Below are 21,153 nucleotides of genomic sequence, written 5' to 3' on the forward strand. Positions count from 1 at the left end.
ACCAGGAGGATAAATGTGATTACCAAAACCGAATGTGTTTCAGAGTTAATACTTGAAATTCATTGCAGAGCAAGATAGTGACAGATCGTGAGAAATCATTTCATAAAACAATTAAAAATTCTTAGTGGAACATGACAGTACATAGAACTTCACATGCATACTAGGTAAAACAAATGATTCCCAAAGAATTTACAAATAAACTTAAAAAGTTTTCAATTGTCATTAAACACAAAATACAACAGATCTGTTATGTTTATCGCAGTAATTTATTGTCTTTATAAAAAGATTTAAAATCTATCAACTTAATTCACTTAAGCTATTACTCGTGTCAAAATATTTGGAGACACCCTGTTTCCCAGAGCTAAGTCCCGGCAAGCTGGCTCTACCCTGAGCTTGGCATAACAACAATTCTTTGTGTTTTGGATGATCTCACCCTCTGATAAAGTATATTGCTTTGACCAGCACCAGGTGTTCAATGCGGGATTTATGTTTCATATTAATCAATTACTGTTTAGTTGGAGCTCCCCCTATTTCCCAGGGACCTGAGAGCCATCCATCACACCTTTTGACGTGGTCACTATTACTTTTTCTTGTAAAAGCTAAGTGAACTCAACCAGGTACTACCCTCCTGATCACGCTAAGCCAGACCTGGTTCTGTTTGTGTCTGTGAGACAGTCAACTTGGAGAGTGTTCCTGCGGGATCCAGGAACACCTGCATTGTGCATGCATGAGCCTGCCATAGGAATAGGTATTCAACACTTAAGAATGATTATGTCATGATCCGGCACACTTATGTATGCAAAAAGCTGCCTTTGCCCCAGAATGTTAAGCCCTCCTCATCAAGGGGACTTCTGCTCCTAAACATTTCCTCACTGAAATTAAACTTCTGTTTGTGTCCTGACTCTCCTGTTTCTAGCCTGTTCTGTTTGGCTGGAGCCACCCACAGATTGGAGGCCAGTTCCGGTCCAGTTGATACATGTGGAAGAGGAAATCAATGATTTTCAATAAAATGTATTTAGAGAAAAAAATGTAGTCTATAGTCCACTGGATGTGGAGACAGGAAGACACATTCAATTTGTATCTTAGTGACTCTAGTCACATCACAATTTCTATGTCTCACTCTCCTTATGTATAATATGAAGAGCTCTGGCTCTGAGCTCCCTTTTATCTCTAAATATGAGAATGGACCTGACTAAATTTGTACAAATTATATCTGTACTAGAAAGAACATTTTAAAGACACTCAAATTTTCCTCAAATGGAAAAAAATAGCCAGATGGTATAAAAGACAACTTAATTGATGTTTAGCAACCACTTACTTGTATGCCTAACCAGGTGGTTCAGTAGGGCAGCTTGGTGGAATAGTAGATAGAGTACCCGCCCTGAAATCAGGAAGATTGATCTTTCTGAGTTCAATTCTGGCCTCAGACACTAGCTATGTGGTCCTGGGAAAGTGACTTAACCCTGTTTGCCTTACTTCCTTATCTTGGGGGTAAAAAGAGCTGGAGAAAGAAATGGCACACCACTCCAGTATCTTTGCCAAGCAAACTCCAAATGAGGTCAAGAAGAGTTGGACAGGACTGAAAACGAATCAACAACAACAACAATAAATTCAAATTGCTTGCTGCTTTTATCCACTTGAGTGAACAACTTCCATATAAATGCAAGACAATCTTAATTGGTACATGTTTTCAATGAGGAGGATCAGTGCTGCCTCTGGTCCAGCCCCATTATGTTATAATAGGAAGATGGGATTAGCGCATGCGCCCAAGGGTATTTTTAGACCACTATCACCTGCAAGTTGGTTGCACAAGTACCCAAAATCTAAAAGGTCTAAGACTATCTCTGTACCAGTGGGTGATTTTGCACAATTGTTCTAAGGGTCAGCACGTATCAAAACGGTGTGGTATAAGACAGGAAAATACCTTCTCTATCTTTACTAGCGCCATGAAAAGATATGTTGCATGTCAAAATAAACAAAATATTCCTTATGAATTATGAGTCTCAGAATATTCTTGGTAACAGAAAACATGTTAATTATTGCATTGAACCCTGGAAAACTTCAGTGCCTCCTTAGTAAAACATTTAATTATTTGAGTAAATTCATATTACTTATCCACACTGGGGAAAAGCAAAACAAAAACAAAAACAAACAAACAAAAAACCAAGTGGTTGAAAAATGCATATTCAAAATACGGTACCCATTTTGTTAGGCTATCTTTTTGTGGACACCTAAGAAATAATTAAAGAATATCTATTTATCTGCCTACCTACATGTCTAGTTAGATAGCTATACACATACATACCACACATTTGCTCACATGACAGGCTACTCATAGAGAATTAGCTTAATCAAATAGGAAAATGATATTGGACTGATTCAGGTTTAGGAAATTGAAGAGTACTTTTTATGTTTAGCAACCACCTACATGTATGCCTAGCTAGGTGGTTCAGTAGGGCAGCTTAATTTGAACTTTTTTTTTTTGCAGTTGATAATATAGGGATATATATCTTGATTATGTTCTCATATAAAAAAAATGTAAGCAATCCAAAGGGTGATGGAAAGATGCATAATACGGATGAATGTAGCACACTATTTATATCAATTATGACTTAAAATTGAGATATATACATATACATAAATACACACATATGACATTTAGTATGACTAGAAAAAAGAATCTAGGCATGTAGTGACAGTGAGGGAATAAAGATTGACAACCCACGTGTTAAAAGTATCCAACCCACACGCACACATCAATAATCAATAAATCAGAAGAAATCCTCCAGCATACTTGGAGGATATTTTATAAAGGAAATATGGATAGATTGATGAAAGTCTCCCAGCCTAAACAGGGGTGTAGGATTTATAAGGTGAAATGGTAAAGAAAGTATATATGTGGGAACTTCATAACTTTTATGCCAGTACCTAAGTTTCATGGTAAAGTTATTAAAAAAAAACTGAAATAACTAGGCAATATAAAACATTTCTATACTCCAAAAATTTCTGCAAAAATGCTGGTCACAGATTCTTTCTAACTTAATATACCATTTAATTAGTTGATTGTCTCATGACTTACTTTCTGAGTTATTTAGAACCATCCTCATACATCAGGAAAATTTTCGTAAGTCATACCCATATATGATATCTTCCAATCTAAGACTTGTCAGAATTTATAGTCAACAGAAATGGCCTTTGAGGGTATAGGATCACCTACCTCAATATTACAGTTACACTTTGGAGCATTTCCTTGGAATATAGAATAAATGATTTTATAATTATCTAGGGAATTATAGGCTTGAGAAAGAAGGGATCAACAAATGATATTATTTCATTTTTTGTAATTCCAAACTGTGAATGAATTTAGGTGGCAATAATTTATATGAAAAACAGTTAATTTATAAGATGGATAGGGTAGCTAGGTGGCTTAGTGGACAGAGTGTTGGGTGTAGAGTCAGGAAGATCTGATCTTATCTTGAGTTCAAATTCACCCTCAGACAGTTACCTGTGTGACCCTGGGCAAATCACTTAACCCTGTTTGCCTCAGTTCCTCATCTGTAAAATGAGCTGGAGAAGAAAATGTCAAACCATTCCAGTATGTTTGCCAAGAAACCTTCCAAATAGGGTCATAAAGAGTTGTACATGACTGAAAAAATGACTCAACAAAATAAGATGGATAATAAACTAGTGAAAACAGAAAAAAGTTAAAAACATGGACACCGAGAGTCTAAAAAGTACTTACGGAACAGGGATAACATGTATTGCTTATATGCAATGTACTCTGTAGTTGTTCATTTGAATAATTCCTAAGGAATAATCTTCAGGATCAGGAAAAAAAAACAATTTGGTAAATTTCTTTGGAGCTACCTCATTCACTTTATTAACATTAGGCAAAATGTGATCTTAGTCAGGTTTATCCATTGATATATTCCACTACTGTGAAGAATGTGTTGAAAATCAAGATTATTAAAGTAAATTCAGAATGACCAAGCAAAGAATGTAAAATCATGTCAGACAGAATATTTCAGAGCTTAGATTTTATTTTGTTTTTCGGTTCTTGCTAGTGTTAAATTTGGTTTATAGTCAGTTATACTAACACTTTTTAAGCTGGACAATTCACTAAAACAAGGGTAGATAGGACACAAAATGCTACAGTTAAACCCAGAATACTTAAAGCTCAAACTGTGTCTCACCATAACTGTTTGAGTCCAGTACTTATTAGCATGATATTGAAACATTCATAAATTTCTCTGTGAAAATATTTAGGGGATCTATTTTCTTGCTATAGTGTTCCCTAATCTGAACAGTGTGAAGAGGAAGAATTAGGAGTGGGACTAGATCACGTGTTTTAGTGAACATATACGTTAGGGCACTAGTCCAATGATATTAATGAGCTCCAAAATTTGCATAGCAAAATGTCTCGGGATTGATGACCTTTTACTAAATGTATGAAGATGAGACATTGTAGCACTTGCCAAAATTCTATTCATACCTATTACTTCTTAAATGGTTGATGCATAAAAATGACATGGGAATTACTTCTAGGACTTCTCATAACTAGTCTTTTATCTAGTTATAGAATATGCAAACTTTAATTTCAAGGAAAGTCAAAAAACAAAGAAGTTCTGGATATCATTTTATTGCTTTTTTACTCAGCTTGAAACTTTTTGTTATTTAAAACGTTGCCTTGTTCTTTTGAAAATAAATAGAAGGAATCTAAAGAGATTTTAGGATTTATAATGTATTTGTCCAGAGGCACTTGTGTATTTACCCAACAGCTAGCATTTATATAATAACTATCATTTATATATCCCTTCAAGTTTTGCAGAGTGCTTTATGTGTTATTCCATTTGATCCTCACAAAAAATCTGTGAGGTGGTTGCTTCATTTCACAGATAAGAACTGAGGATGAATGAGTTTAAGTGAATTATCTAGGGTGACTGCATGTAGGAAGTGAGTGAGGCTAGTTTTGAATGCAGAGCTTCTTAAATCCAAGTACAACTCTATCCATTGTACTACCTACCTGGCAAGTACATAAGAACTATGGTCAAGTGCTAACCATAAGTAGATCAATAATATTTCTCACCAGACTGCACTACTCTGGGACTCCTCCACTATGCCCGAGGAAGCTAATTATTGGGAAAACCTTGTTATCCTGCAAGATCCTATCAGCTTTGTTATTTTACCTCATTACTACCTTCTGCCCCTTTGATTGGAGGGTGGGATCATGAACTTTAAAACCTCTATTTAACTGTGTGACCCTGGACAAGTCATTTAACCCTGATTGCCTCGCCAAAAAGCAAAAACAAAACAAAAACAAAACAAACACAAAAACCCAACCTATTTAAGGAAAGAAGCCACCACAGATATTGCATCATTTCTCACCTCATCATTTTTACGCTATGCCCCCACATGAGGCATGCCCTTATATTCTTCCCTCCCTCTTTCAATGCTGTCTTCTCCCTTTTGATTATGAGCTTCTTGAGGACATGGGAATCTTTTTTTTTTTCATATTTGTGTCCACAAAACTTAATGCAGTACCTGGCACATAGTATGTACTTCACAAATATTTATTGACTGACTAATATGCAGTCTTGGGATTCACTGAAAGAACTAGGGATGTTGAACATCATATTAAGTGTTGAATTGGGGAAAATAGCTAGTTAAGAATATTGTGGATAGGTGGAAATCACTTGAATCACACAATATTAAAAATAGAATACCAAATAACTAGATATAAAGATGCTTAAGATAATTATCACTTACCTTTGAACTTCAGTATTGTTGATTTTATTAGTGATTCCAATAGAGGATAATGGTATAAACAATAAGTGGTGATTGAAAATTTCCTGAAAATTTTCAACTAGCAAATGATGAATGAATCTCTAATATCATAGTAGACAGAAGAAGGGATGTACATAATTTATGTTAGATATAAAGAAGACAGCTTGTTACACAGTTTGTTATAGCCCTGGAATAGCCATGCTTAGTGTGGAAAGTTGCCTATTTTTCCCTAGGATTCTTTGGCTGAATGTTGAGATTCTATCTGATTCGATGTTTTGTAATTTGATTTTTATAGATTTCTTTACATTCATTATATTTCTCATTCTATCTTAAGGAAACATTAGCACAAAAGACTCATTAAGGACACAGCTAGGAAGTGTCTGAGATTAGTTTGAACTCACTGCTTCTTGAATCTGAATGCAACACTGTCCATTGCCACTTTCCAATTTTTTATTCTGTAACAATAACTTGATCAAAGAGAGTGAAGTTGTAGGAGCAAACATCTAATTTTTTGAACATCTAGGTGATAATAGTCAATGGTGACTGGGTTCAGAAATAAGAATCAGAAAGTACTGAGTGACTCTTTCACTGGAGTAATAGGAAAATTTCAAAAGCTTTAAAAATTGCTTTTAAGGAGTCTCTTTTTCTCTACTTCTCTCTCCCTCTCTTCGTCCCTTCTGTTTTCCTTTCTCAACAATATATTACTGTTTTTAGTAGTCATTTTACAACATTATAAGTCACCATTTACAGTCATTAGTACTGAGTTGAGGTGCAGTTTATTAAAGAAAAATCTTCAGAAATGAAATGACTAGTCCTACAGATCTAGCTAGGAAGTTAACATTGTATTGATTTATGTCAGAAGCATTCAATAACTGGATAGAAGAAATTACATCAAAGATATTGATACTAGCTAACTATTGGAATTTATGGAAAAATATGGAAATGAGATATAAATACTTTTTTCTTTTTTATTAATTTATTAATTTTCATTTTCAACATTCACTTCTACAAGATTTTGATTTCCAAATTTTTCTCCCCATCTCATCTCTCCTCCCATTCAAAGGTGGCATGCATTCTGAATACCCATTCCCCTAATCTGCCCTCCCTTCTATCTCTCCCTACCTTCTCTTATTCCCTTCCCCTTCAATTTTCCTGTAGGGCAGGATACATTTCTATACTCCATTGCCTGTATATCTTATTTCCCATTTGCAAAGACATAAATAATTAAAGGAGCTGGGGTGGTTATTTTAGCCAACAAGTTAATTTGCCAAAGTTGTACAAATCTGCCAAAGAAAGAGGACAAGGAGATTATGAATATAAGTGTTTTTTTTTCTTCTATCAGTTCCTCTGTAGCACCTCCATGAAGGACCACATGCTCTAAAGTCATGTCATTAATTATGCTGCACAAACAGATTTCTATGTACATTGTTCCAAGTATCCATCTGAATGTAATGAGTGTCTTAGCAAAACAAAATCATTTCTTGGCTCTGTTTGCAGGGCCTATAAGAGTCAAATAAACACCACAAAAGGGGGAATAACACTCTGCATCTTACCCTCACCTTCAAAGTGCTTGCCTTCAAAGAGTGTGCAAACATATTTTCTTTTCTCCGTATACTCTGTCTAATGATGTTCTTTGTATAATACCCAAGTATTTATCTATAGCACTTTTAATCATGAAAACACTTTACAAGCATTAACTTAATTAGCTTATTACTGCTGTGTGGTTGTGGACATTATTATTTCTAATTAATAGGCAGGAAGAGAGAAGAACAGTTAAGTAGTATGGCCAAAGATTCCAGATGCAATCTATCTTAATGTTATGCTTAGAACAAAAGAGCTATTGATTGCTAATACATTATTTCCTTCCTTTAAAAAAATGTAAGTTTGCTGTATTTTTTAAACAATAGAAATGAGGTGAGATAAACAAAATCCAAAACAATATTATTTTCTTTAAAAGCCATGTATAAATGTATGTAGTCAGTGATCATTTAGCACCTACTCAGGGAACAGAGAAACACCACTGGGTAATAGAAAGTTCATTTGTCTTGAAATCAAACATGCCATGTTCAAATCTTATCTCTGCCACTTCTTAGTTGTGTGGTCATAGTTATGTCATTTAACCTCTCAGATACTCAGTTTTATCATATGCAAAATTAGCAAAGTACACCATAGTATACCTCACTGATTAGTTGTGAAAATAACCACACTGCTATTATGTGTTCAAGACAGAATTTGCCCCTTGTCTTTACTGATGTCAAATCTAGCCCTCTTTCTGTTATGCCACCCAGCTTTGTTACAATTACAACAGTGACTATGTACAAAACACCATGCTCAAAACTTAGAGGCAAAAAATATGGATAACATCATCCCTTCTCTAGAAAATCTTTTAGTCTCTTTAGGGAGATAAGATATGAACATATTAAAAAATGAAGTAATAATATGAGGCAATATACAATTGTTCCAGCAAGTGAGTGCTTTAGCTATTCAGAAAAGGGAGGAATTAATGTGAGCTGGTGCAGTGGTATAAGGTCATTGGGGGTCTTATTGAAGAATTTGAATTGGGGCAAAATCTTGAAGGCTGGGCTACATGTAGTTCATTTTGAGGGCAATTGCTTATTTTACATTACAAACTGGCTGTTCTCTAGACATCTTAAACTCAACATGTCCCAAATTCTTTCCCCAACCCCTTCCTTCCTTCCTTCCTTATTTCTATTACGATCTCCACCATTCTCCAGACTCACAATTTAAGTGTCATCCTCAGCTCCTCACTATATCTCACTCTCCATATACAGTCTGTTTCCAAGGCCTGTTGATTTCACTTTTCTAATATCTTCTGAGTACTCTTACTCTGCTCTGATAGTACCACCATCCTTGTTCTAGCCCTCATCTTCTCACACCCAAACAATTGCAATGGCCCATTGGTTTTTCTGCCTGCCACAAGATTCTTCCACTCTGGTTCATCCTCCACTTAGTCGTCAGTGATTTTTCTAAAGCACAGTTCTAACCATGTCAATCCCAGCTAAAGACCCCCTCCTTCTAAAGGAGATATTTCCCAGTCTCTTAATTCTAATGCCTCTTTCTGTTAATTATTACATGTGTTTTCTTCCTATAGCTTGTTTTTTGTTCACAGTTGTTTACATGTTCCTTTCCCTATTAGATTGTGAGCTCCTTGATGGTAGGAACTTCCTTTTACTTTCCTTATTATTCCCAGTGCATACATAGCACAGTGCTCGGAACATAGTAGGCACATAATAAATATTTATTGATTGACTGACTGAACAGTAAAACAGCCAACAACTAGAATAGAGATTGTCTTGGAGAAGAGAGAGTATTAGAATTGGGCCAAATTACGAACAATATTGAAACTAGTCAAAAGAATATGAAGTGTATTCCATAGGCAGTGGGGTCCTAGCCATTAAACATTTCCGAGAGAGAGAATGGGTTGATGAAATTAGTGTTTTTGAAATTACTGAGTGGTGATTTAAAAGGCAGAATGAGACAGAAGAAGGGATTTTAAGCAATAAGAGAAGGTTCATAGGATTATAGATTTAGAGCTGGAGATATTCTTTGAGATTGCCTAATCCAACCATTGCATTTTAAAAATTCAAAAAGTGAAGCATAGAGTTTTCATTGCCCAAAATCACAAAGGTAGTCTGCAGCAGAGGGAGAATTTGAAACCAAATCCTCTGACTCCACATCTTGTTTTCTTTCAAAAAACACTACATAACTCAAATTAATTGCATATATAAGATAAATGAGGACAGGAAAAATGCCTTAAAATTCTTTTTATTTCCCATAGTGTCTGGTAACATACCTTGTCAGACATGATAAATAAATATATGAATATTACTGCTTCTTTATGGAAACCTTGACAATTAAAAATTATCCATTGTTTCATGGCTTTAATTCATTGAACCTTAAGTTAACAAACTTTTTCCCCTCAGAAACTATTTTTTCCCAGCACTGTTTTTTTAAAACTATATTGACAAGTGTTTAATTGCTGAATTCTTATGATTACATCATTTACAGCTGAACCCTCCAAGTCAGTTTTAACACTACTATTCACATACTATAGAAGATGTCTGCAAACTTTAAATTCAACAGGTCTTAAAAGTAAATCCTAAGGTACAAGTGAGCTTAACAGGTACTTAACAAGTCAGCAGAGGGTCCTATCACAGCTCTAATTGGAAGATCCAAGATCACTCACAAGGTGTGATGGGATGTTCTTTACTCAGGATTGTTAGACAATAAAAGACACTGAAATTCCTTTCAACAATTTAAAGGCAGTATTTAATCAAATCATTGTAATGAAGCTGTTTATGCATGGAAAGTTAGGGAATTTAAGTCGGAAATTCCTGGGTTTGTTTTGACTCAGTTGACCTTACCTTTGGACAGGACCAGGCACAAACTTTTCCCAAAAGATAATCTCCTCCCCCCACCCAACATATTACAGGTAAAAGTCATATGAAATTTATCAAGTAGATTTTCCCTATTGCTTAGTAAAAGAAGCCAGATTCAATCAAAACTGTCCAAGACAGAGGTGGAGCACATTACCTCTGATAAAAGTTTTGTAAAAGAAACAGAAAAGTGTCACAACTTGGTTGTGGCTACAATTGTGACCATTCCTTTATTAAGACTGCTGAAAAAAATTTAAAAAAATTTTTAAAATATTTAAAAATATTCATGATCAAAATTCTCTAGTTGATGAAACCAAATTTAAATAGCATTTTTATGATACATGTAAAAAAAGAAAAGCAATCTCATCACAAGAGACATTTCCTTTTTATAATAAGGCAGTAGACAGCTATTACTTGGTGGCCTTTTTAAGATATACTATCAAGTCTGCTCCTTCTCCCTTCTTCTTAATGCATGCGAATATCATTTTGGTTCCAGGGATATACTTCTTGGGGTTTTGCATCACCGTATTCCTCTCCCCAGGTGATACCTTTGTTCTTGTTGGCACCTGTGTAGGAGAAGCCGAGAGACTGGCCGGTCTTTCGGACAAAGAGGCCGTTCAGATTAAGCCCCGTCTTGTGCCTGCCACACTTCTCGACGGTGTGACACTGAGCAGACTTCTGAACAAAGATCTTCCTGCCCTTCTCCATGTCATCCGTGGTGATTTCGGCTTGGCCAGCAGCCCCACGCTCGCCCGCTCTGCCACCACCCCGGTCCCACTCGCGCTTTCTCTCTGCACAGCACTATTTTAAGGACTAGGTGGTACATTGGATAGACTCTTTGACCGGAGGGTCATTAAGATATGAACTTAATTCTTTCCTCAGATGATTTTTAGCTATGTGACCTTGGTCAAGTAATTCAATCTCTGTCCTCATCTGAAAAATGGGGATAATAATAGCACTAAACTCACTGGGTTATTGTGAGGAGGGAATATAAAGAACAATCCTAAGTTACTCTGTAAATATTAGGTATTATTATGAAAATGTAGGTAAGACATGGCTCCTGCCTTCAAATATCTCACAGTCTAAGTGATTGTGACTAAGAAACAAATCCTCATTTATAATGTATACTATTTCAAAAGTATATTAGAATGCTGCAGAGACAAGTAGTATAAGATTTCTGAGGGGTAAAGTCCATACTAACAAGTTCAGATCAAGGTTTATGGAAAAAAAATGTGTTTGAGATGAGATTTATAAGATGAAATCAACATAGGAAAGGGAGGACAAAATAGGCATAGTGAGCAGTGGAGGCAAGAGTTTGTGGCAGATTTATAGGCAAAGAGCAATACAATTTGGTTAGAATGTAGTAGCATACACATAATAAAGTCATATGAGGTAAGTATGGAAATGCTGGGTGTCATCAGATTTTCCAAGGTTTTGAGCAGGTAAAATGGTATTTAATATTTACCTGGTAGTCAAGTGAGAGCCACTGAAGATCATTTGAGCCATAGAGATGAGATCAGAACTATGTAGAAGAAAGATTATAGTGTTATGAGCATAAAAGAAGGCTTGTAGGGAAAAGAGAGTAGAAGTAAAAAACATGATTTGTGGTCTGTTATAGTTAAACTAGGGGTATTCCCTCAGTTAATCTGTTTTTGTGCAACAGAGGTGAAGCTAGCAATTATAAAAGTTGACGGATAGACCTGTCACAGAATTCAGTCCAATCCCAGATTTTGGAAATACCCACAACTTAGTTTATGTGCTTGTGTTTTCTTGTTGTTGTTGTTGTTTATTTTCCTAAACACCATTTGATTTTTTTGGTGGGGTGTATGTTTTTATGAATTTATGTATTAATATTTGAAGATCCCTAAGAAATGCAAAAAATAGAAAATATGATCAAACTGTATACTATATTATCCAGGGCCTGCCAGGTGCCTTTCTTTCTGACAAGCAATTACATGTCGTAGTTCAGAGTGGCCATGAGTTCAATTAGTAGAATAATCATAGGTGAAATATATGGAATCATTGACCAGTTCAAATTTTACCAGAATGAAAATAGTGTCTATAAAAACCACTTACATATGTTGAATGCTGTGAGCAAGTCTCCCCAAGATGAAATCTTAGAATTGTTAGGAAATAATGTTGACATAGTCATTAGAGAGTCAGAGTAAAACTAATGAAGGGAGTATGCACTTCCTAAAACAAGAAATGAAAATCAAAGACTCTCTGTGGTAACAGAACTGTATTAAGTTGATTAAATAAATCACAAAGGCATCAATGTCTGGAAAAGAAAAAGCCTGATTACACCCCAAGGATCAGGGATAACAGACGTGCATCTGATTCTCTATTGGCATCCATAACATATTACATGAATTAGCGGTGGGACTCTAGCCTGTTGGATAAACCTTTTATTGAGGGATCATGTAAAAATGTAGAGAAGAATTGTACACAGGTTAAGGAGGACTGGAATGCTTGTAAGCTGGACCAGCAGAGGGAGTTCTCATATCAATGAGTTTATATCATCCAAATGCAAAGATATATTTGAGTCTTCCCACAGATAAATCAACTTAATTCAATATAACAAATATCTTCCATTTTTTATTTTTCTTTTTAAATCATCCTGGATACCATAGTATCCAACAGTAAAATTGACAGAAAACAGGGAGAGATGTCACATTTGTTTTTTTGGATCATCTGATAACATACTATGTTAGCATATCCAAATAACCAGTTTACATTCCTTCCTTCTTAGCTACAGATGCCTCACTAATTATCATGCTCATGTGGTAGTGAGAAAGGGGACTGTTGGTCCAATCAGAAAACACAAAGACAGAAACTTGTTCAGATGAACGCTAGTTGAATAATTTTGGGCAAATCATTTAATCTTTCTTTGCTTCAATTTTCTCTTCTGTTAAATGGGGATAATGATATTTGTATTGCTTACCTCCCTGAGTTCTCATAAGGAAAGCACTAAGTAAAACTAAAAATGTTCTACTCCTTTGAAATATGAACCTTATTAATTTCTTTAAGGATCGTTATTAAAAATTATTACAGATATTTCTCTTACACTTATGTACTAGTCCTATGCAAAATTGTGAAATACTTGGTTGAATTTTGCCTTCAATGCCCCTCACCTATAATTTTTCATCATTATTTATCCCCCATTCTGTTCCCCCTCAACCCAGTCAACCAGTGATCTACCTTCTTATTCTCTTTTTTTTTGTCCTTACTGTCAGCAGAAGAGTAATTTGTATTTTCAATGAACACTTCTACATACTGACCCACAATATTAAAATGATGGTGTGAAGAACATTAACCTATGGTTGCTTTTAGGACTATTTATATTTTAGAAAAGGACAAGCAGGTGAGGAAACAAAAGGAAGAACTCTCTAGTGTAATTTTAGACACTATTCTGAGCGTGGTCCAAGCCTGTGTGAGTATCCCAGGGAAAATAATGCTTCTAGAGGGAAAATTATATGATAACAAGGACAAAAGTGTTCCCTGCTTCTCTTCCCCATTTCTAGCAATCTACCTGGCCTTCCTGAGAACATGATTATGATGATTCTTATACTCAATCAATCATACTGCAGGTTAGAATCAATTATTCTTGATCATTGTTTCTTCTGTTTTATCTTTCATACCTATAAGGTGGGAAGAAGCCTAAAAAAGCATATCAAAAGTTGAGTAGGGAAAGAAAAACAGTGCAAAGAATGATGATTTTGGAGTCCTGAAGGGCTGAGTCAACAATTCAGACTATATTACTTTCTTTGTTACCTTTGATAAGCTGTTTTGCCTCTTTAGGCCTCAGTTTCCCTTTATAAAAATATATAAATACACACACACACACACACACACACACACACACACACATATATATATATATATATATAGAGAGAGAGAGAGAGAGAGAGAGATGATGATGATGATGATGATGATGATGATGATGATGATGATGTTGATGATGTTGAAATTCCTTTTCACCTCTAAATCTCTAATTCTGTGCCCCTCTTGAATCTCAGAAAGGAACAGGGCACAAATGAGTAATATTTAATTTCCAGGGATTAAACTATTATACTACAACTATCACTCAAATTGGCCAACTAAATACCCAGAGCATAGCTAACTACTACTTTCAATGTCCTAAGGGTCACTCTTATGGCCTAGGTTTCTAGAACTATTGCTTATGAGCCCTACTAGTGGGTCTGTCATCTATAATCTTCCCAACTTAATCAGTTTTGTTGCTTAGTTACTAAAATGTACAGCTGGTACAAAATATTCCTCCTGAATATCTGGAACACTCTCCCACAGGGTTTTGTGGATAATGAACATAAAAAAGAAAGACACATATATAAAGTTTCCATGGGGCAAAAGGGTAAATCAAAACTTTGGCCCTAGGGTCAACCCTTGCCACCAGTGCAGGAGAAGTAAGGAATAACTATTTCAAAGAGGCAATTTAGTTCCTGTGTCTCAGCAGTGGTATTCTCAATTCTCCCCACCTTCCACTCTTTACAAAATAAAAGAATTTTAAGGGAAACTACAAAGGTTTTGACTTTTTCACTTTTCAGTAAGCTCCATTAAAGTAATGTTTAGAATGATTGGAATGCCTCAGGTAGAATCAGATTATTATGTTCCTGGAGCAAAGACAATTGGTTTAGCAATGTTGGAAATTTTTGAAATGTGTGTCCTTCACTAAAAAAGTCTGCAAGATATTACAATGTACAATACTCAGAGAACTGCTCTGATGAAGGAGTAGAATCAATGTATTCAGAACCAGCTCCTGCATTGCTCTCTGTGTGTACATGTTTGCATGTGTGTGTATGTGTCTGTGTTTGCTTAATTTGTAACTTATGAATTTTGTAAGAGGAACATGTATTTTTCTGTAAAATAAATTACTTTTATTGAAATACAAATATAATTTTTCCATCTAAGTTCACTGATTCTTTGTGATCTATTTGGGACTTGCATTTTAAATAAATAGTTTGATGCCTACAACTTATTACATCATCAATATTAAAGCAATCCTATTATTTTCACTTCTTCTGTTTCTTATTTGAACAGATAGCATTCATTTTCAGTAACCTATTCTTTTCTCAAAGAATACTACTTCCCAGAAAACTGATTTACTCTCCTGTTAAAAGATGTTTACAAATGAAAGTGCAGAGGAGATTTCTCCTTTGGGAATGATTTTTCCATTATATTCTTCTTATAATGTAATATCACTTAAGTATAAAAATGGCACATTACAGATAATTATAATATTTACTTTTATTGCTACTGTTAAAGACCTAACACTGTATACCTATAAATAATAATATGAAAATAAATTGCAAAGTATTAGATATATTATTAGCAGATATTTTTTAATGACTACTTGTACTAAAATCAATACATTCTTGTTTGTGCTTTATTGTTTCTGTTTTGCAAAAAAAAATACTATTTCAAGAAGCACTTGTATTTTTTTTTTACAAGGGGAAAAGTCAGTATCAAAGAATCATATAGTTACCCAATGTAGGCTGTTATATGAATAACATAGTGAGAAAGAGCCCCCTAACGGCTCATTTATCTGTGGAAATAAAGTAGATTTTTCTCCCTCTGAGTTTTCATCTAGCAGAGTCATGAGATGAGTAATCAGGAAAGACAAGAGATGCTGTTCCATTAAAAGCAAGCTTTAATGAAACGTCATCTTTATTTACACTAAAAAATGCAGAGAAAAGGGAAAATCCCAATATCTAATAACAGGGGGGAGGAGTTAAATGAAGAACTTAACACTTAACACAGAAGTGATAAACACTTGACCTCCTAACTCACTGCTACTATATAAAACCCTTCTGGAATTTGGCACAGATTTTAGTCCCTACCAAGAGAATACATTCACAAAAGAAATCATGATTTTATGATTCTGCAATTAGTAAGGGATTTAAGAGAAAAAGATATAAAATATGTAAAGCGAGAGGATGTGTAGCAGAGTGGGAAAGAAAAAGTGAGTGCACATCACTCAGTTTAAGCAATTATTAAAAGCATGAAAGATAGGTTATCTATGTCTGACATATAAAAATAAAAGCATACTTACTTAAGTGGGTTCCTTTTTTTAAATTTCATTTGTTTATGCAAAAATGGTATACCCTGGAATGTAAAATCTTCAAATATTTAACCCTATATACCTGTTTAAAGGAATGTTATAAAAATAGGTATTTTGACAAAAAGATGATAAAAAGTAAGTTTTAGGCAATAGTTGAATATAAGAAGTGCTATTTATAAACTTTATGTTGCACACTAAAAATGTTAAATAATAGTAGATGGAGTGATTAAATCTACCTCATAATCCCTATGAAAAGTTGAATGACTTTATTAATGAAGATGAAAACAGTAAAATTAAATTAGGCATAGATGTGTTTATATATATATATATATATATATATATATATATATATATATATATAATTTATAAAGAAATCATTCTGACAAAAATCTAAAAGGCAATTCTACACATGCATAGGAATATGTATGGGAATATGTATTTATATGGGAAAATAGCCATACAAGGTATAGAGTATTGGCTACTTTTCGTGGCTAAGTATTTGCCTTATTATTTCCCATATATGACAATGAACAGACACTGCAGGGAGCATTGTGGTAGAAGCATTTGTTTTAAACAACATGTGAAAGTACATAGTTCCAATTAACTCTAAGTGCACATCCCTGTCTCTTAATGAATTCTATATTCTGATCTGTGTGGGCACCTGTGCTGCAACATAATTCAATTATTTCTAGATCTTTGGATTAAATGCAAATTTTAAAGCAGACATTAGTAAGAAGAAACATCATCGTCGTAATGGGATTTTTAGCATCTTGTCTTACCTTGTTTGGGAGATTAAGGAAATGTCCCAAAGCATTTCATTCATGAACACATAGTTTTGCACAGTTACAATTTACCTAGAGTGCAAGGAGGTTGTCATGACTAGGGGGAAAGAGAATCACTTTTATAAAACATCCTTCACACTACAACAGTGTCTACTAGGGCTGTCTAACTACTGGAACAATCCATCAAAAGTTTCACCTACTTATGAATAGCAGTTTCGTGCCCCCCCCCCACTTATTAAAGCAGTGATTTAAGGAATTACACTCACAGGGGAACAAACCAACCTGCCTCAATAACAAGAATTCTTTCTTCATGGATCAAAAACCAGAAAAAGCAAACAGAGACATTAAGTATATTACAAATCATCACAGCTCATGTAGACATGAGAGAAATCCCTTTTGTGTGGAAGCACAAGGCTGTCTTTTTAGCAATTGACTCTTGTCACCTGTAAACCTGAAGTCGATCAACTCTGTGACTGCTGCATTGTCCAAAGCCGATTATTCCTATTGAGACCTAGTACCTTATATAGACATACTGAAACCTCTTTGCACTCCCTCTACAGCCTCAGATGAGACTGTAATATGTGAAAAGTTTACCAATATCAAGAGACACTTTAAGAGACAAGTGTCATTGTCATATCAAAACAATCAACTTTATGGGCTTCTAGAGCGCTAAACAGCAGATACAGGATAGCCATGAATCCGTGTGCTTGTGTTTTGGTCTTAGACAGAATACTTTACCCTCATTATCATAACTATAATATGACAGTCTGATACAATCCTATGTAAGACAGATCATTTTTATGCTTTAGAGTTAAAACTGCAGTCCAAAGACAGAGCACACTTACACACACACACACACACACACACACACACACACACACACACACATTCACACACGCATACACACATACCCCTCCTGACAATCAAGGAGAAGCATGTGCCATCCTCTATACCTGTGTGGAATATATACTAAGCAATCAATGTAATGAAGATTCGGTGAAACACTATTATGCATAAAGTTGCTTACTATCTGTGGGACAGTTTATATTGAAACATTTCATGAGTTAGAAAAACATCATTTTTATAACTGCTCTATTTTCCTGTAATGTGCTTCTTCCTTAAAGTCCAATTGAGGAATCTCTCACCTCTATATTATCTTCTGCCCTGGATATGCAAACTGTTAAAATGAAAAATATTTACACACAGACTCTCAGGGAAACATTAGCATTCATGTATACCTGTGGGCAGCTGTAGATGTAACAAATACCTAGAGGTTTTGGAAACATGCAAGGCAAGACAAAGATACATTTTCTTTGAATGACTAAAAAGGAAAAAAAAAGAGCCAGACAGACAAAAACATAATTTTCTTACCTGGAAGCTCAAACTGTATTTTTTTCAGTGCTGGGACTTGGAAAGGTTGAAAAGGGGGCTTGAAATATGTACATATATTTTGTTCTGGAAAACCACCTCTTCCTCAAAGATGTAGTAAGGCGAACTATTCCGAGATTCAGTCTGTTTTCTCTTGCAGGGACTCAGAGCTCGCATCCTCTTGCAAGGCAGCTCAATAACTTGTTCACTGTGGGAGCTGGGTATCAGAATTCTCAGGCACCAGCAGTTCCTTACTGATGCTCTAGTCTGCAGACAGCCTGCCTTCCTGTCTTCTCTCTCTCTCTCTCTCTCTCTCTCTCTCTCTCTCTCTCTCTCTCTCTCTCTCTCTCTCTCTCTCTCTCTCTCTCCCTCCTCCCTCCCTCCCTCACCTTGACGTTCACTCAGCTCTGAGCCTGAGCTCTTTCTGCTGCTGTATAATCAATCTAGCCTGTCTGAAGCTAATAGACTTCTATTTAACCAGCCAATCAATGACCAGGATTCCACTACTGGTCCCAAGGGTCTTTTTCCAGAAGTGGTACAAACAATAAGACTTTTGCCAGCAGTTTAGCCAAGTATTTTTTTCCCATTATTTTATCTTCCTTCAAGATAGGTTGTGAGAAATCACAAGCTCCAAGCTTTAGTATCAGTAGAGCTTTAGGCATTTCTTTTAATTTATCCCTTCCTACACAGCAAGAGGGTATTTTGTACTGAATACACAGCTACCTGCACCTTCCATCAGCATTTCAGCTTTACTGCATAGTAGCAGTATGTAAAAGATCTTTCTGCCCCAATTGAAGCGTGGAATATAAAATGCAGTAAGCAGAATTCCATGAGCTGACAAGGGCATTTTGTAGGGAATAGTGATGTCTTCAGTCACATTTTTGACTTCTCTTAATTACAGGACCCTACAATGTATTTTTGCATGGCCAAAAAATAGTATACATTCTATGCTGGAAAATAATTCCTCAGTAGTTTTGCTTCTGTCCCTGTAATAAAAAGAGGAAATGAATGGACGGAATAGGTTTTTGAATTCTTTTGAGTCAGACATCAATTTTTTTGATATGTTTCCAAATTTTAATCATAAAGGCTCCAAAGATTCTCCTACGATCCAATAGGTCTTCTACACCTAAATCATCCCCTTACAAGGTTAAGAAGATTTTCTTCCCAAGTCTACTCCTTCACTTTCAGCGGCTGTGACCAGCCATAAATAAGATGAAACACAAAGCAGGCAATTGAAGGCCAGGCTATCTGCCACATCCCACGTGCTACAAAAAATAGATTCCATTGACCCAGATCTTTTCATATAGGGTCAAGTTATCCAAGCCCTGGGAAGAAATGACTGTCTGTTTCAGCCTCTAATTAGAAGGTGCGTGCTTATCTCAATTTCACACAGCTTGGTCAGCCTCACATTTCCTTCTTTCTTTGTACAAGTGCATGACTGTACTCATTAAGGTAAATTGTCTAAGAATGTTTAACTTTCCCTCAATTCCCACTGCAATTTCAACCCTGAGCAGACTTCATCTTAGGGCCAATCTTCAATTTCATTTAATACTGGGACACTTTAACACACATCCCAGCAAATATAGAAATCCAAGAATGTTATACTCTGTGGCAAATGGGAAAACAGTATCAGTTGGAGATCTGAAATAGAAGTATTTAGCATGAGAGACTCCTTATCATAAGGGAACTTTGCTTGTTTGAACTAAGACCACAGTTCAAGTCTTACTTCTGAAACATACTGACTGTGGGACTTTGGGAAAGACATTTTATCTCACAGTGTATTGGTCAACACTTTTTTAAAGAATATAAGCTGTATTGCAAGTGCCGATATGTATCAGTAGGAGGGGTTTCCTCATCAGGAATAGCATATGCTAATGAAAATACAAGGCTATTCCAAAAAACAAACACAACAATTTCAGTAATATTACTAATGAAAATATACACGCTCTTTTTACTACAAGTTTCTACTAATGGTTTACCTCACGTAACAGAACTGCAAACTCTCCAAGTTAAAATGGACCCCAGAGGCCATATAGTCTAAATTATAGTTTAAAAAAATTTTTTTTACAACATATGCAATAATCGATCATTCACCTTTTTCTTGGATCCCCCTAGTTAGGGGAAATCACTGCCTCCAAGATATTTCATTCTGTCTGGATGAGAATTGTTGTTATGATTTTTTTCCCTTGCTTTGAGCCCTAACTCTGCCTTCTGAAACTTTTGCTCAAAGTCCTGTACCCTGGAGTGGAGACAGGCAGAGCAAATCTGATCCCTCTTCCACATGAGAGTCATTCCAATCTAAGAAAACAAAACAAAACTAGCCACTCTCCTGTCTTCTTTTTTTTTTTTTCCAGTATTACCCTCACAAATTCCTTTCACTAAACTTCATATGGAATTCTTTCTAGTTGTTTTTACCATCATTGTTACTTGTTTCTGGTTGCTTTTTAGCTTATCAATGTTCTTCTTAAAATATAGCAACCAGAATTGAACAAGGTAAACTATATGGGCAGAGCATGGCAAAACTGTCACTTCCCATTCTCTATGAGATTATATTAACCTTTTGGGCTATCCTTTTGACGTTTTTCCTTAAACTGAGCTTATAGTAAAAATAATTCTCAGAATTTTTCGGAAAAAATAATACCATTCTAACCATGCCTTGCTCATCATGTGCTCAGGAAATTGAATTTTTTGAATAAAATATAGCACTTTGTGATTATTTGAATTACATTTCATCTAATTAGATTAA

The 21,153-nt window shown here is 35.3% G+C and overlaps 1 pseudogene; it reads right to left on the reverse strand.

Moving 5' to 3' along the window:
- Window positions 1–10,591: 10,591 nt before the first annotated feature.
- Window positions 10,592–18,584, reverse strand: LOC110202596 (cytochrome c pseudogene; annotated as a pseudogene).
- Between the last annotated feature and the right edge of the window lie 2,569 nt (window positions 18,585–21,153).

The sequence above is a fragment of the Phascolarctos cinereus genome, unplaced genomic scaffold (genome assembly GCF_003287225.1).
Source record: "Phascolarctos cinereus isolate Bilbo 61053 unplaced genomic scaffold, phaCin_HiC Scaffold_4;HRSCAF=312, whole genome shotgun sequence".
In the NCBI taxonomy this organism is placed as follows: domain Eukaryota; kingdom Metazoa; phylum Chordata; class Mammalia; order Diprotodontia; family Phascolarctidae; genus Phascolarctos; species Phascolarctos cinereus.